The sequence below is a fragment of the Puntigrus tetrazona genome, chromosome 6, assembly GCF_018831695.1.
Source record: "Puntigrus tetrazona isolate hp1 chromosome 6, ASM1883169v1, whole genome shotgun sequence".
NCBI classification, from domain to species: Eukaryota; Metazoa; Chordata; class Actinopteri; order Cypriniformes; family Cyprinidae; genus Puntigrus; species Puntigrus tetrazona.
The window spans coordinates 5998010-6025676 of NC_056704.1; the positions used below are offsets into that span (position 1 = coordinate 5998010).

Below are 27667 nucleotides of genomic sequence, written 5' to 3' on the forward strand. Positions count from 1 at the left end.
GACGAGAGCCTCGGTCAAGTGCAGGCTTGCATGGAATGCGTGCCCTCAGAATTCGAATCATCCTCTGCCCCTTGAATGTCTTTTTGTTTCCATTTTACGGTTTTAATCTGTTGCACAGAATTATGACAACTGCCTGCACATGTAGAACATAATGTGGGGGGAAAAACGCATCGCATTGAGCCTATACATGTCTCCACTGTTAAGCCCAATGACTCCACATTTCTTAATTTCAGTGACAAATCCATCACACTTCGCTTTAGGAGAACTCCAAGTCAAATGCTGACGTGACAGCAAGAATTTAAAGTGGCGGATGTGTTCAATTTCAGATCAGACTCTGGAGAACGCGCCGCTGTGGCAATTATTGTGAAGCCAGACAAAGAGATTCCTTTCCTTCCTCGTTGGTTGAAATATCTTTCTACTTCTCTCTCTTCTGGTTATTATGGTCAGCTTCAATGTTCTATTCCTCTTGCAAGTCGGTAAAAATATATATATATCTATTATATATAAAAAAAAAAGATTTTGTATCTTGTGATAAGTAATAAAACTTGTTTGTGAAGTGATGCAGCAGCATCACTGTGTACATGTGTCTTTTTTTATTTAGTTGCTTACTTGAATTTTATTTTCCGCTATATCTGACATAGCGAACCATTACGTTTTATATTATTATACTAAATGCATTCTTCTGAAATTGAAAAGTCAAACTTTTCTGTTGCTGGTGCATATTTGTATCATTTTTAACAAGAATAATTTAAAATAACATTCGAATATGTATTGAATCTCAAAAGGGGTACCTTCACTGCTTTTTATATTAACCTCAATGCTATGATTTTTACTACATGAACCATGCCACACAACTCAAGATACACTGTTTTATTGGCAAAATATGTGTGATTACATTTAAACTTAATACACTGACATTATAAACAGTGAATATGAAAAAGATTGTTAAAAAACAACTACTTTGGCACAAATATTGAAAGCTGTTTTGAGTAAATGCATGTTTTACTCCTATGTTCACATACTACACTTTATACTGGCAAATCAACAAATAATTTCAAAATGCCCATTTTATATAACTATAAAATGTGTGTGTGTGTGTGTATTTCTCTGGACTTTCAGTGATTCAGTGCTCTTTCTGGAGTGCATCCTGTACTTGGCTGTAACGTCCATTAGAGAGACATAGTACACAAGATGAACTGCAAGAGGAAGTTGAAGATATTGTTAAGTTACAACAGTTTCCCATTCGTTTTTAATGAAGCAATCAATTTTACTTCCACAATTATTCAGTGTAAGCCAGCTGTTCCAGTTGAAACCATCACTGACGTTAACAATTAAGTGGCAGTGAGGCAGAAAAATAGGCACTAAATGTGACAAATCAGATAAATGATCACTTACATCATCATATTGGAAGTTCACCATTCCTTGATGCATTGTATCTCTCCTCCTGAAGTTGTCTATTTAAAAAAAAAAAAAAAGTATTAGTATTTTAACTAGTATTTAAACACAATATTGAGTACTAATAGAAGTTTTAGACAGGTATTGCTCCCTTTTTCCCAAAATCCTCACCTGTAAGTGCCCTTAGCCTCACACAACACGCCACATAGTCATCAAAGTAGATCTTTCCTGACCTGCTGTAGCGTTTGATGATTGCGTTCAGAGATTGAGGGCTGATTCGGAACCCTGTGCAATCGTGACACAAAATACTCCATTACATCACGGTCTTATTCACACAGTCCTTCTGGTGCAACTGTGTTGGCTAAGAGATCCCTTCTAGAATAATCTAGTTTTCCGTTTGATTCGATCTTAAAACGCTAAATGAGTGACCTATTATGCTTTGAGATGTATTTTGCCCTGAGAACTAGGTACGGTTTCCTCTCAGTCGACAGGAATTAAAAAGGTACCACTCACCCATGTTAGCAATGCACTGGGACATCTCATGAGGTTCCACCGTTCCACTGCAGTCCCTGTCCACCATAACGAAGTTCTGCTTCCAGCCGTTTAGCACCATAAAGAGTTCTTTAAACTCATTGAAACCCATCTTCCCTGTGTAATCTCTCTGCACACACGTGGTTAAAGAAACTAAACCGCAGCATAGAATCTAATGGGTTACTGGGACTAGCAAAATTTCAACTCAAGTTGGCGAGATAAGAACAGCGCCCGATCGGTTTTGTGTTTCCGCGAAGGATACATCCAGCATGGAAATCATAATCCTGCAGGTTTCCAAACTGAAGGCTGGGGGGAAAAAAAAAAGCAATGAAATGATCGGTATAGACACCTAACTCTCAAAAGAGTTTTAGTGCACTATTAGGCTTAAGTAACTTTGCAAGAGCAGGTTGATTTACTCTACTAACACTAAACACAACAAGGGCAGGGAACGTTGATCCTGGAGGGCCAGTGTCCCTCCATTCCAAACCAAACACACCTGAATCAAGAGGCTTGTATGAGATGAGCCTAGCCTCGTCTGAAATGTAGCCGAGTAGGCGGCAGCAGTGAGCGGAGGACTCAAATAAGGTGCCGATGAACGTGATAGAATTAATGATAAGTAAAAATATGATAAACAACATTTAAAGCGCTTGTTATTTCAATTCCATATGAAATGCAGATTTATCACCCATTTCCACTTTGATACAAGCTCACGGAGATCGCCCCGTCATAGCGTTTGGAAACATTCATGCATAATTTAAACGCATTGCTTGAAATCAGATGAGTTTTAAAAAAACGTTTTAGATGAGAACGCAGCGGTTGTCTGAACCGATGAGAATTACGCAGCCAGCCAGTCGTTTCCCATCATGCTTTTGCTCAGCGCAGTCGGTGGGGAGCCTCTGCTCTCGAAAGCTCAATGTTTGAGAGTTTTGGGCACATGTCACCATGACATCAGAGCAAGGAGGACGTGACTAGCACACGGAGTGCATCTTGTGGTAATTACCAGTGATGGGTTCTAAGGTCTTCAGGATGCAGTTAGGTATTTTTTTTTTCCTCAGAGTTTTTCAGGTTTGGAGCTAAACTCTGCAGGAGAGTGGTCCTCCAGGATCAACATTCCTCACCCCTGAAGTACAATAAGTTCTCGCAAAGTCTGTGTAATGTCAATTGACCATCAAAGTAAAGTGCAAAGCAAAGTAAGAAGACAGTTTACTAATCCTATAATGACAGGTAGTTGTAGTTAAAAGAATGTCTAACGTGAGCTATCAAAATTAACTGTTATCAGATGATACACTCACTCTATTTGGAAACGCAATTTCTATTTTTACTCTCTCTGTACTTACGAGTGTAATTGCCACTTATTCCAGTCTGCGTGAGGCACCTTTGAAGTTCTTCGGCATCAACTTCTCCATCCTGATATAAAAATTATGAAAAATAATATGAGGGGACAGAAAAGACATTAGGGCAGATGTAGCCCACCAGATCCACTTTCCTGCACTGTTTAGCTTTAACCCTAATCAAACACACCTGAGTATGCAAATCAGCGTGTTCGTGATCATTAGAAAGTCACAGGTAGGGGAGTTTTATTAGGTTGGAGCTAAACAGTGCATTGCGCTCCAGGACAAGATTTGAGGAACCCTGCATTAGGCTGTATCTACATCGACACAGGCTGCTCCTACCTGACCAGCTATTGCTGTGAAATAGCTCCACATTGGGTCCTGGGCCGGAGGAGCAGGAAAGGCCCCGGTAACCCCGTATTGCTGTGTTGGGTAACCGCCTGCAGCAGGAACCCTGGCATTGCCATCCCTTGAGCAGGAACTCCTGGCATCGGAGGACCACCAAACTGCAAGAAAGAGAGACATATTCATATGTGTGTATGTATTCATGTATGTATGTATGTATGTATATGTATATATATATTCACATATGGCAGTCTATATTAACTTTAATACTTTAATGATACAATTATAACTCTCTTTAAATAAGAACATTAAACGCTGCAATAAAAAAACATGCTATTTTTATTTATTTAAACATACATTAAAGGGATAAATGTAACATTGCATTATTTTACTAACGACTTTCTGCACTTAAAACTGATTGATTATACATACATATATATATCTTTTGAGTGATACTGTTTATTTTCAATCATGTTTATTTTGTGCTATAACCAGTAGCAAAGAAGAAGAGCACTTGGACGTGTCACAAAAAAAAAGAAAAAGAAAAAGAAAATCAACATTCACTGAATTTTATTTATGAAACTTACACATCTGTTTTATATAAAAGGTAACAAAGTACAATGAATATTACAATACTGGATTTATAGTTTAAACTCTGTTCACACATCACACTGATAACTGCATATACTAAAATACCCAAGTTAATCCAAATAAAAACAGAGAATTAAAAAACAAAGATGAAAACTAAAAATTTCTGCTGAATATTAATATTTTTTAGTACAAGGACTGTCATTCAAATTCAAAAGATCCGTACCTTGACTATAGTCTTATTTACAACTAGAATAAAAAGTGCAATCCAAATCAACCTTTAGTTTCTGTTCAGAGAACGCTGAATTCTGAGTAATGTAATTGCTACATACTGTATAAACGTATATATGATTCCACTTGGAATTGCTCCATAACTCACAATTACCTAATTATACTGATACCAAGAATACAGGCAGGCCAATCACTATGTGGCCTACATAAACTCCCGCCTACATGTTTATATATTTCAGAGGTTGATGCATATATAAGTGTCATTTATAAGAATTTAATAGAATTATATAAGTAAAGACATTGCAGTCGTGTATATTAATTTTTTGTCCACATTAACATACATTTGTACTAAGTCAGATATGTGGGATAACGCAGAGCCAAAAGCAGAAGCAGAAAATGCCAATGAAAGCCACTATTTAAAATGTGACTAGTGAACAGAGATTACATTACTATGAACACTGTGATATTAAAAAGTAACATGTTAGAATGGGGACCGTACATTTGTTTAAAATGCTAGTGAGCTTACAAAAAAATAGTATTGAACAGAATTACTTGGTATATTGTTAATTTTGTTCTGCTACCAGTATTTGACTAAAATCTAGCCTTTTTTGACAAATAAGACTAAGAAATGTGAATTAATGAAATCTTTTGAGCTACAGCAGCCTGTCACTGGGGCAGTATCATCAATATCTTTGTAGGTTACTTAATACCCATAAAGGTATTAAGGGTTCATATTTACCTTTTAGTGATAGATAAGGTACAGCGTTGTTCTTTTAAGGGTAAAGCTTGTCAATATAAATAATAATAATAATAATTATATATATATATATATATATATATATATATATATATATATATATATATATATATATATATATATATGTGTGTGTGTGTGTGTGTGTGTGTGTGTGTGTGTAAAATTTTGCCACATTTTGCGCTTTTTTTCTAACATAGTAGATAACTAGAGTTTTCAGTTAGTGAATTTATTTCACTTGATTTATTTACTATATTAATACATTGAGACTTGTTCTATGCATTAATCAAACACATTTTTAAGTCTATACTTAAAAGGTGTAAAAACCAATAGGGTAAAAATAAAAGCTCAGGATTTATATTTATTTATTTTGACATTATAAAGATAAAAATGCCCTTGAAAGCCAATTTAAGTGGGCAAATGTTGCCCTTTATCATTAGTAAAATAATAATAATAATAAAATTCACTAAAATCCCTGCACCGGCCCTGTTTACCAAATGATTTGCCGTGTGTTACAGATTATGCCTAATTCATATGAAAAAGAAAATGTCATTTATTTGATTCAACTATTTGTGGCGTGCCATATAAAATTCTCAACCGAGATCTCGTCTCTCTTAAGCTAATTATCAGCTTCTTTTACGTTTTACAAACTGCAATTAAAAAAATACATGAAAGACACTTACATTGTTATATCCTGATACGCCATGCTTTATGAATAAAAGCGACCTAAAAATGAATCTTAACGGAAAGTTTTATGCAATCTCTTCCGTACTTTACGCTACTGCTTGTAACCGGAAGTGATTGTTCGACGTCATTAGGGCAGGACGGGTGAGTGACAGCGATTGGGTGACAAGCAGACTTTGATCGCAGAAGTTTCATCTGACGTCATAAAAATGTCGAGATTTCATATGGAGAGCGCGTTTTGGTCGAGCTAGCTCTAAAACAAAACCAAGCGTACGGATAACCGGAAGTCCTCTGGCCATTTGTTTGATAACCTTAGCGCCCAGTGATATTGTGCTTGCATTTTTAACTCATTAAACTCGTTGTCTCGTGGTTAAAATAGTATTTACGGCCAAAATGATCGCAGACGGAGTTCCTGGTAATTAATCTAATAGAGTTACTCCACCCGTTGACGCAAAATTTCGCATTAGTTGACGTACGTGCTTATATAACACCGAGCTGTCATTTACGTTAAACACCAGCAGTCGGCGCTAATGCGCTAAAAGTAGGCAGCAGCTCTTTCAAGGCAAGTTTTGGGCTGTGCCGCTTCCTTCCATTCAGGATGTTTTTTAAGTAAGTTTTAGACGCCATGACTTAACTTTAAAAAAAAAAAATAAAGAATGTTCATTGGCTTCTGCGATTCCATCAAGAACGTTTAGCATAGATGGAATTTTTACATTGCACAAAAGGTTCTTTACTTTGGAAAAAAAAATATTTATTTGTGCATATATTTATGTATATATACATATATATATATATATATATATATACATACATATATATATATATATATATATATATATATATATATATATATATATATATATATATATATATATATATATATATATATATATATTTTTTAGAAGCCTTATGTTCAGTTCACACCAACACACTGTTAAAGCTGTTAATTTATGTAAGCAATATCACATGAGCAGGAGTGTGATGGTGCTGAATATCTGCAGGGCTGCAGCCTGTGCCACAGAAAATCACATCTGATATTAAGCACAATTGTGTCTGTCATATTGCTGTTATACAACAACTCTATAGACAAGTAATTGATAGAAAGTGATGAGCCCTGTTCACAAACTGTGTTTTGGAATGGTATGAACACAGATGAACTGATTGATACAAATACTGAAACATCCTGTTATACTACATGTAATCATTCTTAGACTGCCACTTGGTCAGGCAAGTTATTTGAGAAGTGGAACCGTTGTATAATAGTAAATATGATATGACTCGGTCCCTAAAGCAGAATTATGCTTTTTAGGTGTGTGTGTGTACTTTTGCTGAAGTCTTGCACCAAATTGTAATCTTTATTTCTCAAAAGTTCCTTTACGATGATCAGACTGTATGACATCTTTATAACTTTTTAGCTCCTTGGCTTCATGAAACAAGGTCACCAGCAGGATTAAGACTAACCCTGCTAAAGACGAGAGCAGAGAAGAAAGAGACTGAGCGTCACTTGGTTATGCAATGCCCTGTTACTTTGCATCGCCTCGTTACACAGGCTTTGCTGGGTTACAGTTTTAGCGGTCAAACCGAGAGGCTCCGGGAAAGATCACAGTAAATGAGATTCCTTAATGTGCCACGATTACTGAATAGTCAAAGCGTAAAGGCTGAAACAGGCTGCACACATTTTATAACACTAGGCCATCATATTCAAATTTGCAGACATTGTAAATGGTTACAGAAAAAAAAAAAAGAATTTCAGAACTTCAGAATTTCAGGGTTGCCAGGTGTTCACAACAAAACTAGCCCAGTCACGTTTTGAAGGGGGTCACTTAAAGTTGGCAACAGTGTTAAAGTATCCACGGACTTGGCAACACTGTTCTAAACACAACAAATTAACCCAAAAATATAAAATATAATATAAAAATATATAGATGAGTTTCTTCATAAGAATAGATTAAGAGAAATTTTACCTTGTTCAAGTTAGATTATTAAAATGAAACACACAGGGGGGAAAAAAAATGCAAGATCCACCATATCGGTTTATGGATGTTTATTTATCCTGTACCTTATAGTTTAGAAAATACAGATCTGTAATTGTACACCAAAACTGTACTTGAAAATCCTTAATGAAAGAAATTGTCTTCAAAAGACAAATGAGACAACCGTTTTATCCACAGTGAAACAGAACTAGGGGTCTGTTGTACCCAGTACAGACAAATAAGGATGACAGTGAAGGTGGAAAGAGCATCTTGCCATGCTTGTTTACTACTGAGCAGAGATCAGACAGCTTGCTATAATCCTTTGGTAAACTGTTAAAGGTTGCCTGCCATCACTGATCCTGGATCTGGCATTTCAGCCTTGATTTTTTTCCCCCACATCAAGAGCTGGTTTGCAATTTCACACACACCACTATACCAAAAGAACAGATTAAAAGAGATAAAAGTCTGTTGTACAGCTTATACAATGCAATTCAATTCAGCTTTTGCAAAAATATATTCATAATATACATAGATTTCACTTTTCAATTCCTTTACCCTATTTTTTTGCCAAATCTACCCAGCCCCATATCCATAAAAATTACAAAAGCAATTGAAATGATTTCTCAACAGTTATAAAGCATTTTACTTGGCTAGCTGGAGAAAAAAAATTGTGCATTTTTCCAGATTATAATCAAAGCTATATACACTCTGATAAATGACAGAATAGTGCATCATTATGCACCGTCAGAAGTTATTACAAATCTCACTAAAGCAGAGCTTTGAGGAAAAAAAAAAAAAAAAAAAAAAAAAAAAAAGACACCAGGCCTGATACACAAAGAAAGCAGTGCACAAAAGCCATATTTTAAAATATACACTTATTTTTATATTTATATATGATATGTATAACCTATGAGATATATATAGATATATATATATATATATATATATATATATATATATATATATATATATATATATATATATATATAGGTTACACTGGAAAATACTGTTGTGTCCCTTTTAGTTTTTTTCTTTCTTTTGTTTGTAATAAAAAAAACTTCCATCATGGAACCTGTGTAGTAACGAACAAACAAAAACAAAAGTGTGGCAAGAAAGTCTAGAGACTTGTCAGCAGGCGCTACACATTCTCATTTGAGCGATTACAGTTTGACATAAGCTGCATTTGGAGTGCGAGGATTTTAGAGTTCTTCTGGTCTGCCCCATCGGTGGTGAAACGGTTCAGAAAGTGTAATTTTCAGGGAAGGACGAGCCCACCAAGCACTGGTCCCTGGCATCACCTGGATATGGGACACTGTTGTTCTCGTCAAAATGTGAGAGCGGAACAGTGTCGTCCTCGGGAACCTGCAGGCCGTCCGGGTCTGCTTTCAGACTGGGCCTCTGGTTATCAGGGAACGCCATGGAGAAGAGCGCATCAGGATCACACACGAACTTATACACGTACCGCTCTCCAGCAACCTGCATATCAGCAAAACAAAGAGACACGACTTAGAAAAACACTTATGAGAAAAGCTGATATGTTTTTTTTTAATGGGGTGGATCTGACTTACTACGGATAATGAGGGAACTGCGGTAAAGAAAGAAAGAGAAAAATGACATTGGAACGGGAACGTGCCTTTACCTTCTGCATGATGCCCTTCTCATAGTAGTAGCGCAGGGAGCGGCTCAGTTTGTCATAATTCATTGCAGGCCTGTTCTTCTGGATGCCCCATCGGCGAGCAACCTTTTGAAAACAGGTTCGTTAATACTGCTTGTTGGCTAAAGAGATGGTCTATAAAGCCATTTGTTTTTTTCTAAACACACTGACCTCCTCTGGTTCGATAAGTTTAAACTCCAGCCCACGGCCAGTCCAAGCAATGAAGTGGCTGTTGGACGGGTCATCCAGCAGAGTGACCAGGAACTGCCAGAGCTGTAGAGACCCCCGTCGTTGATAGGGAGGGCCCTCCCGGAAAACTCCACCCTCCTGCTTCAGCTTTCCTTCCAGGCGGTCTGGCACTACACACGCATCGTCATAATACAGGTGGGATTCTCCGTCATACCCAAAACCTGCAATCGCAGCCAAGGGGGGGAAAAAAGGCGAATTTAATATGGATGTTTATATAATACGAATTAAAAACAGTTTATTAATAAATCATCTGCACCTCGAGAAAGTAGGGGTGGATGAAACTAAACTGATAGATGTCTTACCTTCACTATTGGCGCCATAAAAGTTTGCAGATTTGCCAAAGGATGACTGGCAGTTCTGTACTTCTGCAAGAAAATAGAGGAAATGATACGGTCAGACAAAAATAATTACATTAAATAATACAATATCATATGTTTTAGTTCAATTTTAGATTTTTTTTTAATTATGAAACCCCATTAAAAAGTTTTAAAAACTACACAAAGTTTGAAAGTAAAAGATAAAAAAGTAAAAAATATAAATATATAAAGAAGTTTGAAATTGTGTGTCTATCAGATCAGATGCCCCGCATTAAACGTCAAGACCCTGCGCCAATGTACAGTAACAGATTTACTCCTACCTGAGTCATAGCCAAGTCTCTGGGCTCCTGTTTGATTGACATTTGGTGGAACAACGGTGCACGAGGAGGTGCCATGTTTTGCAAACCCTGCTCATTGTAGCAGGGATCCACCATTTCCTTTTTGAATCCCTGAGGAGGCATTGGCACCAATGGCTCTGACATCTGGCGCTGATAAGGGGGCGACCGTGTCTGGGAAAATGGCCACGGGTCTGCGGGGGGTAAGGTGTCTGACAGCGGCCATCGGACTGTGGGAAAGGCAGACAGGGCTCAGAAAGCTGCCGATGGAACCTAGCGAAAGAGAAAAGCAAAAGATTACGTGAGATGGCATTATTCACAACACCAAGGGCAAATAAGATCATTAGTGTCAAAGGGATAAGTCCGTGTTAAGGCTCTTTTTCCACGAGTTAAACCTGAGACCTGAATGTGATAAATATAAAACAGTTTTCCAGGTCAGTGTGGCATCTTTAACAAGAGGACACCAATGAAAGGCTCAACCTGAGCCGATTACAGCACTTTTAACAGGCACGAGCAGCTCAACAAGGAGTTAAAGATAGAAATGAGGTTAGAAAATGTTCACGGTGACCCAAAAAAGTGAATATGAAGCGCCGGAATCAAAACTGGTCATACGTGCATACCTGTGGTCCGTGTGGTAGGAGGCATCCGAGTGATTGACAGGTGGGCAGGGCACAGCAAAAGGTGGGCTCTGACTGTGCAGTGGAGTCTGTGCTCTCTGATGCGGAGGTGTGGAGCTCTGGTTGGGACCAAGTAATAGCGGTGGGCCTTGTGTCTGAGTCTGGGCTGGTGGCATCACTCTTTTTGCACCGGTGTGTTGCCGTTCTGCTGGAGGAGCCAAAGGGTGATGCCGGAGTAGAAGGAGGAGTGAGTGGCTTGTTAAAAGCAAATGGCTTCCTGTCGAAGGCACTAAAATGGAATGACAGAAAGGAATAAATATGATGCGGCGAGAAGGAGCGAGTGAAATGAGCAGAAGGGAAGGATAGGAAATATATACCTGTAGTTATATAGGCACTTTTCTCCATATGGAGACAGTCTCTGCTCTTGTCCACATGGGGAAAACTCTCTGCTTGGGCTCAGTTCCCGCTTTACTTTAGTTTGAGGGGGTCCATGGAACATCACTAGAAAGAAAAAAAAGAAAAAATGTTAAATTTCAAAGTCTCACAAATACTAACAAAAACACAGTTCTTTAACAATGCTACTACTAGGCAAAAGTTTACAATAATCAAGATTTTTATGAAGTCTCTTATGATCACTGAGGATGTATTTATTTGATAGACAGTAAAAACGGTAATATTTTGAAATGTTAATTTAAAAGAACCGTTTTCTGCTTTAATATACTGTAAAATGTCATTTATTTCTTTTCTGTCATTTAGCAGCAAGTTACGTGTAGGTATAACATTCAGAAATAATTTTAATATAGTGACTCTGTGCTTTATTATTATTATAATTTTTATTCAGTGCTCAACCATTTATATTAACATTACAACCATTAATGCATTATTCAGCATATAAATAAATGCAGATTCTGCATTTATTTGAAATAATATTGTATTATTTAAAATTTAATTTTCCGAATAAAATACTTTATATTTTAATTTCTTTTTTTCTCATTTCTAGTTTCACTGCTTAATATATTTATGGAAACCATTTATAACATTGATAAATGTCAATTAAAAAAAATGTTGAGCACCAAATTAGGATATTAGAATAATTTATAAAGGATCATGTGACAAACTGCAGTAATGGCTGCTAAAAATAAATGTATCCAATGCAATAGTTATTTCGTGTTTTAATATTTATTACATTTTATTGTTTAAAAAAATTTAATTTAAAACAGACAAACAAAGAAAGAAGTGCAGCTTTGGGTACATTTTAAAAATCAATTATTTCAACTTTTGACCGGTAGTATAACCTATCATCATTTGGTCTCAGATTTTTGATGAATATGTAGTACTGTACTACTACAACTACTCCGTTTTAAAGGAGGAGGGGAAAGGGAAAAAAGACTTTTCCTCTAGAAAGGAGGCTGCGAGTTAGAACTGCAGACTATCACGTGACCCTTATGGAAAAAGGGCCCCACTGCCCAGCTGTGGTGAAAGAGAGGCCTGTGAGAGCTACAGGCATGATGCCAGATAAGGGGAATTGTGCCAGACAAACACACACATACCCTCTCACACACACAATTTTTATGCAAACACATCCATGTGCATTCACCTTCTACAATAAACACCATTGACACCATAGAAAATGCACACAATCGGACTTATTCAGAGCCAAATGGGAAGAAAAACTAACAAGGGAAACAGCCAGAGCACTGTTCACCAGCACATAATAACCAGAGTGTGTGCGCGCCGAGGATCCAGCCCCATTAAAATGTCACCAAGCTGGAGGCTGCCATGAGTTACAGCACCGCAGCGGCAGCCTGGGCCTCACATGTGCGCGCGCACACACACACACACACACACACACACACACACACACACACCATAGAAACATCTTAAACCCATGCTTAGGAGTCGGGTTTGGCACAGAAACATTTGGAATGCAGTGTTTTGAGATTCATTCAACTGGTTTTCTTCGCTTCAAGGAGGAAGGTGCCAGAATTGCTGCTCTAATTTAAAGACGGTTTCTATAATTCATAAAGGCAGGTTCTATAGGTTATTCAGCATGAATATCCAAAGAGCACTCACAGTTATCCGACTGGAAATCTGGAACAAACTGTTCGTCATCGGGTACCTGGGCTGCACATGGAGAGGGAAAACAAAAATTGAATTATTTATAAAAATAAATGAAACATTTAAAAGCGAATATAAATAATTTGTATATTTATATGTGCCGTAATGTCTCCGGAGATCAACGACTGCATGATGCATTGCCAACCAAGTTGAGTTTTAACAGCAGTTATGAAACGTAACCATGAGCTTAACCTGTTGCCTTACCTTCTGCTATCCAAATCTCTTGTAGCTGGCTGAGATCTTGAAAGAGCTCTGCGGGACACAAAGATTGATTTGTGAATAAACAGGCTGATTTGTTTGGGCCTGGGTTAAATGATGTGCTTTAGAGGGATCTGGGTGGATTGATTGCATGTTCATTTGTTTACCCTCTGTATCCTGCGCCAACCCGGTGTCAACAAACTTCCTTTTTCGGTCATTAAACGGCTTGCAAGACGGTTCCTGCATGCGAGACTTCTGTATGAAAAAAAAGAGTGTCAAATAATGAAAGTTCGAAAGGGAGATATCAATTTGGATTGATATTTTGTAAAACGTGCGAATTACAAAAATCACAGAAGAAGAAAACGAGGCCCGATGATGAGTCGAAGCGGAGACTTACATTGGGGGGCACCAAGAAAGGGACCTGCTGGTCGTAAAACCCGTCCATGTCGCTTGCTTCTCACTGCGGCCTAAGGGGCTGCAGCAGGAGGGAAAACGGGAATAAACGGGGAGAGAGGGGGGTGTTATCGTCGCCTGTCGGAAGAAGAGCCGAGAAAAGTGGCACTTAGAGAAAGACACACAACGCGCTCTGTCAGGATCTGATGCAGCTGTCAGTGAACGTCCAGGGTCCTGACAGTCCAGGACCAACTGTCCCTTTGATCTGTGAAAGCTTCAGCTAGCCTGTTTGTTTGTGTAACACTCACTCTCATCTCAGATGAAGTGTGCTGCATTAGTGCAGACCACTTCCACTCGCTCACACGAACCATTTAAGGCTCACGGTACAGATGGGGGTCCTTACATAACCATACAGTGCCATCTGTTGCCCATGAGACTACTCTCCGAGTCTAAATTAAATTAATAATTTAGAAAACAAAACGCAGCATGTATATTAAACGGCGTCTTCTCTTGGAAACGAATGAGGTTCGGATTTAAACGTTGGAAATTAAGGAATAAAGTAACGAAGCCCGAGCTATCCATCATGCTTCATCACACACGTGTGTTTATTTTCCCTGACGCAAGTGTTCAGGCCATAAAACCGCATTACAGCCGTCAGGCCGAGAAAACACCTCACAGCCAACACCGCCTAACCTCTCCGGACCGAGAACTAATTAAACATCCATCGCTTAACATTATTGCTTCCTGACGCTTATCAGAGCTTTATAAAACAAGGAGGAACGTGCGTCTGCACATTTCGTACTGGAAAACGGGGAGTTTGTGCTTTTAAAGATTTTATTGGCGATAATAAAGGCTGCCATCGGAAACTATAGCCGTTAAATAAGTAAATCGAGATTATAGCATTACAACCGCGAGTTAACAGGTATAGGAAAGAGTTCAAGAAGTTCAATCCTCCTCCTCCTCCTCCCCCAGCGCCCATTATCGTCGCGCGCTCCCCTCCTCCGCTCTTCCCTCCGCCGCTTGTTTTTCTCAATGAAGTGAAATTTGATCCTCCGTGCGCGCGACCCCGAAAAACCTCAGTCGCTCCATTCATAAAAACACCAAACGCGCGAGAGGCACTTCATCAAAACCGCGTATGAATTTTGCAGAAGTCAGACTGCGATCGCTGCCGAGTTCAGAAAAAGTAACGAGAAAACAAACAGCGGGAAATGGTTGCCAAATATGCGCACAAAGAAAATGGCGTGTGCGACCCAGCAAAACTAAACGCGGCGTTTGGAGTAAAAACAAGTTTGCGAAAATTCAAGCAAAATGTGAAACTTGCGTCGGCGTACAATTAAACAACAAAAAAAACTAGAGCATCCTGCAGAAAATACTCACCCAGCGGTGATTAAATCCTCTGCTTGTGTAAAAAAAAGAGTGATTTGGTAAATCCCAGAGAAAAACACTCTGCGTTTGCGATCTGTAAACGGGTCTCGCGCTGTCCTCAGCTTGACGCGACTGAAATTTTCTCAATGGGATCGCCTGCTTTTCCGAGAGCGTCGGCTTAACATTGCAGCTCACGCTCATTGGTCGCTTCCTCACGTCATTCAAGCAACTGACCAATAGCTGCCCCCACATTACCTATGCCATTATGAAGTTGGATTCGGCCAATCAGAGCGGTTCTCTCTCCTGTTTTTATGAATGGCTGGGTTTCATTCAACAACCAGATGTTTCTCCACCGCAAAGAGACTTTTAAAGGGCCAGAAGCGAGACGAGAGCTCGGGGCTCTGAACTTGCTCTCCTCTCCGACTTTCATTTATATATATATATATATATATATATATATATATATATATTTTTTTGTGTTTTAAATAAAAGCTTCGAGTTTGAGGTTAGGCGAGATTAAACGCGCTAACTCTTTGGTAATGTTCATACTTAAGTTAACTTAAAACAAATAACAATATAAAAAGTTGAGAAAATGTTTACAGCAGAGTCTAGTTGCTGCCTTTTCTGTGTGAATATTGACTCCACTGTAGAAAGCGCTGACCTCTCTCTCTGGTGACAGAAGAGTGGACGTGTCAGTGCTTGGACAATGACTGGAATCCTCTGTGATAATCTCATTCTGGCCAATAACAAAAAAAGTTCCTTATGACATATCTGCTTTTGCTCACTCTTTAAAGTCAATTCACAGATCATATTCACTCCCAAGGTTTAAAAACAGGCAAGCGTACCACCTTAAATGATCGTGGCGCCATAACTACGTCCCCAGTCAGATGGTAGATTATAAAATCAGGGTTGCTGCCTGCTGGGAAACTCCACCGTGGAAGAACACTTTGTTGTCTGATCTATTATTCATGCCAGCCCCTCAAAGAAACATCTGCACATCAGACAGTGATGTCTGATCTCTAGTTTCCCTGCTTATAGGTTACAACCTTAAAAACTTCAAAGCTAATGTGCCTACTCCGCTTTATTCCTTTATTATACCTATGTTGCTGTTCGTTTCATTTGGTACACAGGACACATCATCACGTTTCATCACAAATGCTTAGTTGGCCTACGCTTAATTTGCGGAAGGCCACGGGAGAATATCCACTTTCGGGGTTGTGCTATGCAGCGTGGATAGAGGTTTCTGTTTGAAGAAAGAAGTATTCATAACCGCTTTTTATTTGTTGCTGAAATGTTCGTAGAATTGTTTACGCTATCTTCAGTGCATGGAATGGAAAGAAGCACTTACAGGTGCAGTCCAAGTAATCCAAGATTTTGGATAATTCCCAAAACACAGAACAACAGTCTGCTCAAACAAATAATCGTAGGTTCTCCTGACTTTGTTTGACATTTCAGGACGTAAAGAGTATAGTTAGATTTTCTTCAAAAGCTATCCGAGTTTAGTGTGAGCTAATATGTAGGTAAATCCAAAGGGATGAGTTACTTTTTCTCGTAGTTGTACTGTAGGGTATAATTAGTTTAATGTGAACACTTTTATGGTTTATTAGACAAAATATTTGAGTGAGACTGAAAATGTTGTGCACTCCTGCTGTGTTAATGACAAAATGAATGTTACACCCCACTGTATATATAGGTGAGTCATCTTTTAGCCTCTCTCACTCTCTCTCTCTCAAACACAAACACTACACTACACTACTCTACACACACACACACACACACAAATGCAGGCCTACTCAAAGAAAAAAGGATCCTAGACTTTTAAACAGTAACAGGGAGTGAAAGCAAGCACATACTCATTTAGTGATGTATGCAGCTTCAACAATAACACAGAAACAGAATGACAAGAATGGTAGGTCAAAATCCCATTAACATTAATCATCTCCTACAAGAAACAAATCAGGACAAAAATCTGGCCCTTTCATAAATCCTTGACTGTTAATTTTTTTAATGCGTGGTATTAATATTGTAAAAAAAAAAAAAAAGTAAATGGATGTGTTCGGTTGAATTAATTTAGTCTAAATTCACATGAAAATGCAACTATTTTATGAGGTGGCGATTTTTAATAATTCAAAACCAGGATGTCCCCTCCTAAACATGACTTTCACTAGGTGCAAACATATTCATAGGGAACAGCCGGAAACTCACTAAAATATAAAAAAATGTACAAATTGTGTTTAAATATCATAATTTGACCTTTTTGGTGAAATGACGGACTTGTATGCTGGACCTCTCCGATCATTTAGTTTGTTTAAAATTGCAATTCCACGTCATCCAGTCGTCAACTGATGGACAGAACCAAGTCTCCACCCCTTTTTTGTTTCAAAAGCTGCTTCCGTTACGCACGGCAAAAATCAATGACTATGTAGTTTTTAATATAGAAAAACCAATCCATGAACGACTTTGAGGGCTAATGTCCCTGTCAATGAATGCTAAACAGCTCGAGTGATAGTGTTCCTCATAACCTGAAATTAAACAGGTTGCCACAGCTTTCATCAGCGCCCACGCGACTCGCTGCAAGGCCACTCTAAATATAGCTCTCAAACGCCTCTATTATATAACAATATGCTCTAAATTCAATTCAAATGGCACCATGCTGCAGTACCTAACATATCTGCTTCTTCTGCACGCTGCAGCCAAAGCGACTTCACATTTCTGTTGAGTCATAAGCATTCTATTCATGAACGTTCATCTCTGACTCATGTCTAGGTTGAACTTTTCGGCTGAGATCGGAAAAGCAGTATGTTATTAATTGACTGTTAATATGTTGCAGAGCCTTGATCTGCTGTTGTGCCGGGTGTGAGTCACAGTGTTTGTTTTCTTCTTCGGGGAGAGCTAAATTCATTTCACGGTCCCTGGTGTGTCACGCTGTACAGGATACATCAAACCTGTGATTGCCTAGCGCTCCCTGTAATTGAAGGGAACGATTCTCTTTCATTCAAAGCTGTAATTTTGAAAATCTCCCTTTGATTGATGACGGACGAGCATGGTGATGTGAATGTGTGCAAAGGGATACGAAAGCATTTAATCAAATAAACGCACCACAAATGCTTGACGGTAAAAAAACGATGACATTTATGAGGCAGCTAACATGCACACGAGACGGTTTTTAATAATTCCAGTAAATCTGTGAAACGCAGGGCTGCGTTTTATTTTATTAAGAACACCAAGAGTGACTGACTTATCAAAATCTATAAAACTAATGAGTGCAGTCTTCTTTTTTTATTCTCTGCTAGATTGTTTCTGTATCCAGCTTTCTAATAAACCTCGCATTGTCTAGTATGAATATTGCTCTCTCTTTTGGTAGAAGCATCTAGCATAAATGCAAAAATGTAAGCGTAAATAATTTGGCTCAGTGACCTTGTAAAAGTTACTGTTGCATTTAGTACGAGCATCCTTTTACTTTTTGTCTTTGCATTTCTGTCGCGTAAAACAGCGGCAGGGTTAAAAGGAGCTGTCAAAAGAATCTGAATCAAGCAAATCCGCGATCAACTCTCGGTGTTCTTCTGCGTTTTGACGCGTCTTCTCGGCTACAGGTAACACCTACCCACACACACACTTCTGCAACCTGAACCTCTGAGGATCCTGTAGCCATGGAGATACCTCGGTCATGAGAGAGAGAAAGAGCACCAGAGAAAGAGAACAGAGCTGACTCATGGAACTACTAGATTTTCAAGAGGCAGAGTGACCCACAAAGCGAAAATAGCTTGGTAAGACAAAAGAAATGTTCACAGGAATTGTTCGAGAAAGACGCCTCTGAAATATAATATGCAGACTTCACGTAGTTTTAATAGTGCATGTCACTTTATTTCATGAATACGACTGGATGCTACTAAAATAAACTGCATGAGACGTGTCCTAGTTGTGTCAGCACCTAAAATATCCGCGTGGCTTAAAATATCGCTGTACGTGAAAGCTTAAATCTGGCGTTTTGGGAGGTGCTTATTGTTAAAAACAAAAAAAAGCCAGGCAAACAGATATTTCAATAGCCAGCACGAGCTCTCACTTGTCTATCACTCCATTTCTGATGAGCGATCGGGGTGTTTCAGAGGCGGTCTCTTCACGCCGTCTCTATTGTCATTCCTCTATTCGAATCCATTTACACCCTCACCGACGGTCTAGTGTCGGGAGCTGCTGGTTTTCACGCATGCTGATGAAGAAGTCGGGGTGGGCACCGTGTCGGCTGGGGCGGGAGACCTTCGGCTGCCTGGGGGAGGAGTATGAGAAATGCAAGTAAACACATTAAACCCACAGGGCTCCAGCGGTGTTTAGAGTGAGATCAGGAGCTCGGGAGGGCCAACAGCTATACCCCAAAAGAGTTAGAGCTTCTGTTAGAAACATCAGCCCCTTCCCCCAAAAAACCTTTGTCCCAAATGCGGCTCAAAGCTGATTGAGTGTGTGGGGACTCAGCTTTGACTAATAGACTAAATCAAAGTAGGCCAGCTGCCGTGCCGATGTGTCTGAACCACTGCTATGCCTGCTTGCTTTAAGCAAGCTTCAGGGTAACTGGAGCGTAAGAGAGGCGGGAGTTCAACGCACGCAGAGACACAAAAACACAGAAGCACTAATTTTGCTCAAAAGTAGTTTAAAAAGCTACTATTTTATTACAAGCAATTTTTGCAACCTTTGCCAGTCAGCATATTAACATATTTCCTTACACAAATGGCTGTAAAATCGGTTGACAACAATCACTCAGTATATAAGGTGTACATACACGGTGGTCTGAAGTTGTTAGTAAACTTTTAGTTTGTTTAATTTTTTTATTCATATTTGATATACTGAGTCATTACAATTCATTCAATGAAAACAATGTGGAAGGCAATAATTGCCATTTTTAATTGTTATGAAATTTTCTGATTTTTGTCTGTGAGATATTTTGCATTTTAGTTATTTAGCAGACACTTTTATTAAAAGTAATGTATAAGTAACAATATTGCAATCAAAATGAACAAAAGAGCAACAAACAAGCAAGCACTACGGCAAGTCTCAGTTCGTTTAACACAATAAGATATTATATTATTATTAAGATATCTAATGCATCTCTTTAAGATGGGTTTCACGTTTCAATGCATTTAAAAAAAAACGAGGGGACACCAGATTTTACTTGAATTTGTGGAAATTGCCATATGTTTAGCTTAGTTAGTGCTATACCTATCTTTAGTTATAAGCCATATGTCTGTATTGCTTAAGTTCTCCAACAGATACATAAAGTAAAAAAACAGCCATTTTTACCTAGTTGAAAGCTACTAGAACAACTATTAAGCCAAAGAAAGCGTGATATGTTATGTTGTAGTGTACATATTGTGACGAGCGTCCCGAGGATCGATCAGCGTTGCCCTGGGAACAAACACGGAACACCTACACCAGCCACTCAACGACGGATTCGCCACACCTGGAGCTCATCAGCCGCGGGCCAGATAAGCCCGGCCAGGCGACGGCTTCAGTGAGCCACGAGACTCCGGAAACGCAAGCTAACCTGTTGTCTCTTTCTTTGTCTCCCAGAAGCTACAACGTGACGGGCCTGCCTGAGCTACTTCCCCTACTACCTCACAGTGGACTCCCTCACGTTACTAAGCACGGGAAACACAGAGACGACTCACCGCTGCACTCACCGGATTCACCGCTACACCACCCCCGGACTCACCGCCGCACTCCTCGCACGGACTCACCGCCACCTTCTGTGTATTGTCTAATAAATACACCCTCCGGGTTTTCACTGCACCTGTTTCTCTTGTGCTTCCTCTGCCTCGCCACAAGTGGTGGAGAATGCGGGGCAGTTTTTAAGCGCAAGAGAACGGAGGAAACAAAGAGAAAAGGAAGAGCGCTATCGCCGCTCTATTAAAGGTTCCCACAACATCAACTTCTCTTGTTTTCCCCAGGCAAGCGCTTCGCTTCCGGCGAAGATGGAGGAATTCCTCCAACGCCTCAGAGGTTTCCATTCGCCAGCAACAGATCGTCGAGCATTTGGCTACCCGCCAGAACGAGACCGAGCAGGAGCTCGCTGCTCTCCGCGCCGCCACTCAACCACGCCCGTCGTGCCTGATCCCCGGATGCAAGCCACACAGCTGCTACCCAAAATGGCCGCCAGCGATGACCCTGAAATATATCTCGAGATGTTCGAGAGCGTCGCAACCACGGAAGGATGGGACCGGAGGGATTGGGCACGCGCTGGCCCCGCTGCTGTCAGGAGAGCCCCAGCGCGCTTATTTCAGCATGCCGCCGACCTGGCGAATGTATACGACGACCTAAAGAGGGAAATCTTGGGCAGGGTCGGTCTATCACCGGTCTGCGCAGCCCAAGCCTTCCAAGAGTGGGTCTTCCAGTCTCGCCAGCCGGCAAGGACCCAGGCCGCCGAACTTACTCGGCTAGCGCAACACTGGCTCCTGGATGGGACACCAACCCCCGCCATCATTGTGGAAAGGGTGGTGATAGACCGCTCCTGCGGGCTCTCCCGGAATTATCGCCAGGCGGTCGGTATGAGAAACCCCAAGAACGCCATGGAGTTGGTTGAGGCGGTCGAGCTGGCGGAAGCCGCGCAGCGCCGAGAGGCCGGGAGCGGCGCCATCTTTCCCCGGAGGGTGTCCCAGGAGCGACGCGCGCGCGCCGGAGGGCACCGCGACCGATGGAGAGGGCGGCGGTCCCGACCGTGAGAGATGAGCCGATGCCAACCGAAGAGGCTTCCAACTCCTCTAGAGCGTGGCTGGCAGGCTGCAGTCTCCACCGAGCTTCCCGCGCCGCACCGAAATCCCCATCGGCCTGAATGGACGGAAGTTCAGAGCCCTCCTTGACTCTGGCAGTACCATCAGCCTGGTTCAGTCCCGCCTCCTACCCCCGCGCACGGAACCGCGGAAACGGCTGCCACTGACCTGCGTCCACGGGGACACCAGGAAAGTCTCCACCCGTCTCATCACCGTGACGACGACAGGAGGAAGCTGGCCCCTGGAGGTGGGCCTCGTGACAGGACCTGCCGGTACCAATCATCCTCGGCGGGACTGGCCGGGTTTCGAGGAGGCGCTACACACCGCGACACAGCCTGTCAGCCTCAAAGCCCTCGCCGGAAGAGGCGAGGGGGAGAGGAAACCGCCGCCCTGCCGCTCCCTAGCATCGGACAGCGGAAGAGATGGTGAGTCCCCTCCGAATACTACTAATGTATTCTTTGATGTGTTCCAACAGGTAGTCGGAGGGGGCCTGCTCGGCCGGGCTCAGCGGGAGGATGACCGGCTCAAGAATTGCTGGAACCAGGTACATTTCATGGATGGAGAAGAGACGCGCCCGGCCCCATCCTCTTCCCCATTTTATTGTGGAGAACGGCCTACTCTATTGTGTCGCCCAGCGGAGGGGGAGGAGAACGGCTCCTGGTGGTGCCCCGAGGAAAGTGGACACCATCTTGGAGCTCGCCGCGCCCACACCCGCTGGCCGGACACCTCGGGCCGCCAACACTATCAAGAGGATCCGGGACCGCTTCCACTGGCCGGGCTCGACGGAGATGTGAAACTGTTCTGCCAGGCCTGCCCCGAGTGCCAGAAGACCTCGCCCGCCACCTCCCCTAGTCCACTTATCCCGCTGCCCATAATCGAGGTGCCCTTCGAGCGCATCGATGGATCTGGTGGGCCGCTGCGAGGTCTGCCCGCGCCACGAACACATCCTGGTGATCGTGGACTCACGCCACCCGCACCCGGCCATCCCACTCCGCAAAGCCACCGCCAAGGCGACGCCCAGGAGCTCTTCACCCTGTCCACCAGAGTGGGGATACCCGGGAGATACTGACCGACCAAGGCACCCTGCTCATGTCCCGAGTGATGGCCGACTCTCTGCCGGCTGCTACGGATCCAGCAGCTGCGCACTCCTCAGTGTACCACCCCAGACGGACGGACTTGTGGAGCGGTTCAACCAGACACTGAAGCAGATGTTGAGAAGGGTTGTCTCCGAGGACAAACGGGACTGGGACCAGATGCTCCCCACGCCCTCTTCGGGTGCGAGAGGTGCCCCAGGCCTCCACCGGCTTCACCCCATTCGAAAGTTGCTGTTCGCCGACAGCCGCGAGGCCTGCTGGACGGGCAAAAGAGGCCTGGGAGCAGCAGCAGCAGCCGGATGCCCAGAGGTCGGTCGTAGAACACGCCCAAGCCATGCGGGACCGAATTGAACGGGTGATGCCCCTCGTGCGGGAGCACATGACGCAGGCCCAGCAGCAACAACAACGACACTATAACCGCCCTGCACAACCCCGGGAATTCCAGGTCGGCGACCGGGTCATGGTACTAGTCCCCACCAATGCTTGCAAATTCCTGGCCACCTGGCAGGGTCCATATACCATCCTGGAAAAGGTTGGCCCGTTATTTACCGAGTCCGCCAACCAGACCGTCGACGCACCGAACAAATATACCACATTAACTTGTTAAAGAAGTGGGTGGGGACTAGGGAACACCTTTCCACACTCGCCATTCAGGAGGGCCCGGTCGTCGACACCAACGCCTTGCTCGCTCCCGCACAGAAGACGGAACTCCAACATTTGGTCGGTCGTTCTCGGATGTGTTCTCGCCCACGCCGGGCAGACTAACCTCCTCCAGCACGAGATCCGGACCCTCCCGACGCCATCGTCCGCAGCGGCCCTACCGATCCCTGAGGCTCGTCGGCGAGCTATTGAGGAGGAGGTAAACCAAATGCTGAAGTTGGGGGTGATTGAACCATCGACGAGCCCGTGGTCCAGCCCCATCGTCCTGGTTCCAAAACCGGACGGCACCCTCCGCTTCTGCAATGACTACCGCGACTCAACCAGGTCTCCGAAGTTCGACGGATATCCCATGCCCGTGTAGACGAACTGCTGGAACGCCTTGGAAGGGCCCGGTATATCTCCACCCTCGATCTCACCAAAGGATACTGGCAGGTTCCGCTGTCAGAGGAAGCCAAGCCAAAACGGCTTTCCCACCCCGCGCGGCCACTGGCAATACCGGTCCCTTCCCTTCGGTCTACACGGGCACCAGCCACCTTCCAGAGACTAATGGACATCTTACTCCGACCCACCAACAGTGCGCGCAGCCTATCTCGACGACCTTGTGATTCACTCGAGACCTGGGAAGACCATCTGGAGCGCCTGCGGAGGGTGCTTCGGGATCTTCGACGGCTGGACTCACCGCCAACCCCAAGAAATGTCACCTGGCGCTCTTGAAGCGGCACCTGGGTTACCGAGTTGGGCGAGGACTGATCCGGCCACAGGAGAGTAAAGTCACCGCGGTCCAGGAGACCCCGAGGCCCACCAACAAAACCCAGGTACGCGCCTTCTTGGGGTTGGCAGGGTACTATCGTTGTTTCATCCCCGACTTCTCCTCCATAGCCGCCTCTGACAGACCTGACCAGGAAGGGGCAGCCTGAACGGGTTCTGTGGAACCCCGACGCGAGGAAGCGCCCAGAGGATTAAGGCCGCACTCACCTCAGACCCTGTCCTGAGAGCCCCGGACTTCGGCTGCCCCTTCCTGCTACAGACGGATGCTTCTGATGTGGGTCTGGGAGCCGTGCTGTCCCAGATCCAGGAGGGTGAGGAGCATCCGGTCTTATATATCAGTAGGAAGCTGACCCCGCCGAGAAGAACTACGCCATGGTGGAGAAGGAGGCCCTAGCCATTCAAGTGGGCAGTCCTGGAACTGCGGTACTACCTCCTGGGCCGGGCGGTTCACCCTACTTACCGACCACGCACTCTCCAGTGGATGGCCAGGCCAAGGACACGAACGCCAGGGTGACCCGCTGGTTCCTCGCGCTCCAGGACTTCCACTTTGACGTAACACCGCGCCGACAGCCAACGCCAACGCCGACGGCCTATCGCGGATGTGGTCGGCTTTTGCAGGTCTGTCAGGGGTCACCCCCACCCACCCCAAATTTCCCCGTTATTACGCCTCTGCTTTATCCACCAGGACCAGGACAGCGCTTGGGGAGTGACGAGCGCCCCGAGGATCGATCAGCGCTGCTCTGGGAACAAACACGAACACCTACACCAGCCACTCAACGACGGATTCGCCACACCTGGAGCTCATCAGCCGCGGGCCAGATAAGCCCGGCCAGGCGACGGGCTTCAGTGAGCCACGAGACTCCGGAAACGCAAGCTAACCTGTTGTCTCTTTCTTTGTCTCCCAGAAGCTACAACGTGACGGGCCTGCCTGAGCTACTTCCCCTACTACCTCACAGTGGACTCCCTCACGTTACTAAGCACGGGAAACACAGAGACGACTCACCGCTGCACTCACCGGATTCACCGCTACACCACCCCCGGACTCACCGCCGCACTCCTCGCACGGACTCACCGCTCACCTTCTGTGTATTGTCTAATAAATACACCCTCCGGGGGTTTTCACTGCACCTGTTTCTCTTGTGCTTCCTCTGCCTCGCCACAATATATTAGCACTTATTGTATGTAAGCAAGTCTGCGAGATAAAAGATAGTTTAGTTAACATACAGTGCATACTGAATGCCCCTAGACTAGTTAGTTTCTTTTCCTCAGTGAAACATGTGTTGCACAACCATGTGGTTTCTGAAGCTCTGGCATCCTTACTTACATTTTTACACTAACAAGACACCACCGAGTCCTTGAGAATATTTCATAGACAGTTATTACAAACTACAGAATGTGCAATTTGTTGGCCGATCACATTTAGGCGCTCGTTAAGAAATAAATACAATGATATCAACTGTCTATTTTGATGAAAGCATATACAACGCCTCTGTTAAGACTCTTCAGTTGGCACGGGCACTTTTTACAAGTTCCTCGCCACACTCCTCCAGCGTGCCCCTGATGACGGATGGCATTTCACAATAACCTGCCAGCGCTCCAGTGACGCAAAGTTGTTTTGATGTTGCTATTTGATCTTTTTTACAATGTGGTGGAAGAAACAGAGCGAGCCGCCGAAAATGTCAGCTCCGTTATTATTCTCCGCACTACGAGAGAAATGAAAAAAATAGGCATGCGGACCAGGAAGGAGAAGAGGAGGAGGAACAAAATGGATGAAAAAGAATACTGGCTTCTGGTTAAGTGACCTTTTCAATAGAGGCGAAGTTGTGGCGAGGTGATGTTGTGGTCACCTCTGATAAAAGACGCCAGTGATTGGTTTGTAAAGGTCTCAAACATTTACTCACAAAGAACACATTATCTGTTACGGAGCGTGTCGAGAGTTTTGTGCAATAACAAACTATAACTGTAAAGTCGATTATTTTGTTACTTGCAGTTCAATGCTGAAAGGTATGACCAATTAAACATCAAAAATAAGGAAATATGACAATAAAGGAGTACAGTAAAATAGTAGACATCCTGTCTTAAAAACAGACTGTCATCAGCATGCTGTCAAATTTCCACTGACCTTTAGACCATCAGCAAAACACACACACACACACACACACACACACACACACACACACACACACACACACGTATTGTAGTTATCCGGGATCAAGGAGTCAATCTTTTAAACTTCATCATTGAATATTCAATCACTGTGATGGTTTTCGTGGTAGGTCAGTAATCCTATCACCTATTGCCATTAGAGATAAAGAAAATGATTAGCTGACACTTTACTCTAATACTAGAACACAGCCACTGACCTGCAACTGAGGTGCATGGCCAAACCAAACTGTGTCCGTTTCATGTGCTTTATCTGGACAGTAACATGACTGAAATCATGGGTCTAGTGGAAGAATGTCAGTTCTTTGTCTACCTGCTTCACTGCACATATTGACACAAGCGTGAAACGTGTTAACACAGCAAATTCTATAATGCTGGGTGAACTTTAAACATCATAATATTCACTTATTGTGGGTTGCAGCGTCCCAGTTTCAGGTTTTGACCTGTTTTTTTTTTCCCTTAAAGGAATATTGCAGGTTTAATAACTGACTAACATTACAGCAATAATACATAAAAGCATTTTTTGTTAACATCAGTTAATAAAATTGTTCACTGCTATAGTCATGTTAGCATAGATTCAATTACTAACATTAATGCAACTTTACATTTAATAATGTTTTAGTAAATGATGGCATCAGCATTAACTATAAGCAATTAATATATATATATATATATATATATATATATATATATATATATATATATATATATATATATATATATATATATATATATTTATTTATTTTTTTTTCTGGTTTATGTTAACTAATGTAGTTAACAAATGCAACGGAAGCTCATTGTACAGTGTTAACCTTATTTTCTAGAATTTTAAGCTAAAAATAAATATATTTAAATCAAAAAATAAATAAAATGTACATTATTGAGTGAGTACTTATGTATAAAATTCATTTTAGTGGCATGCTGATTAACTACAGTAATAATATTAACGAGATATCAGGGAAATCCCATAGCTGTGTCACTCGCTTTTGAGATTTTTCTTGAACACAGAAGAAGGTCCAATTGTTGCTACAATAAACGTTCAAACCAGTCGGCTAGCAAGCTTTTAACATATACATTTTTGAATGAAGACCTGGGTTGATCCCTTGGGATGCGTTACATTTTGATACATGCTTCAAATCTTTATTTTTG

The 27667-nt window shown here is 42.4% G+C and overlaps 2 pseudogenes; both read right to left on the reverse strand.

Moving 5' to 3' along the window:
- Nucleotides 1-855: 855 nt before the first annotated feature.
- Nucleotides 856-7258, reverse strand: LOC122346766 (annotated as a pseudogene).
- A 1780-nt stretch (nt 7259-9038) lies between these two features.
- LOC122346453 lies at nt 9039-15230 on the reverse strand (annotated as a pseudogene).
- Nucleotides 15231-27667: the final 12437 nt, after the last annotated feature.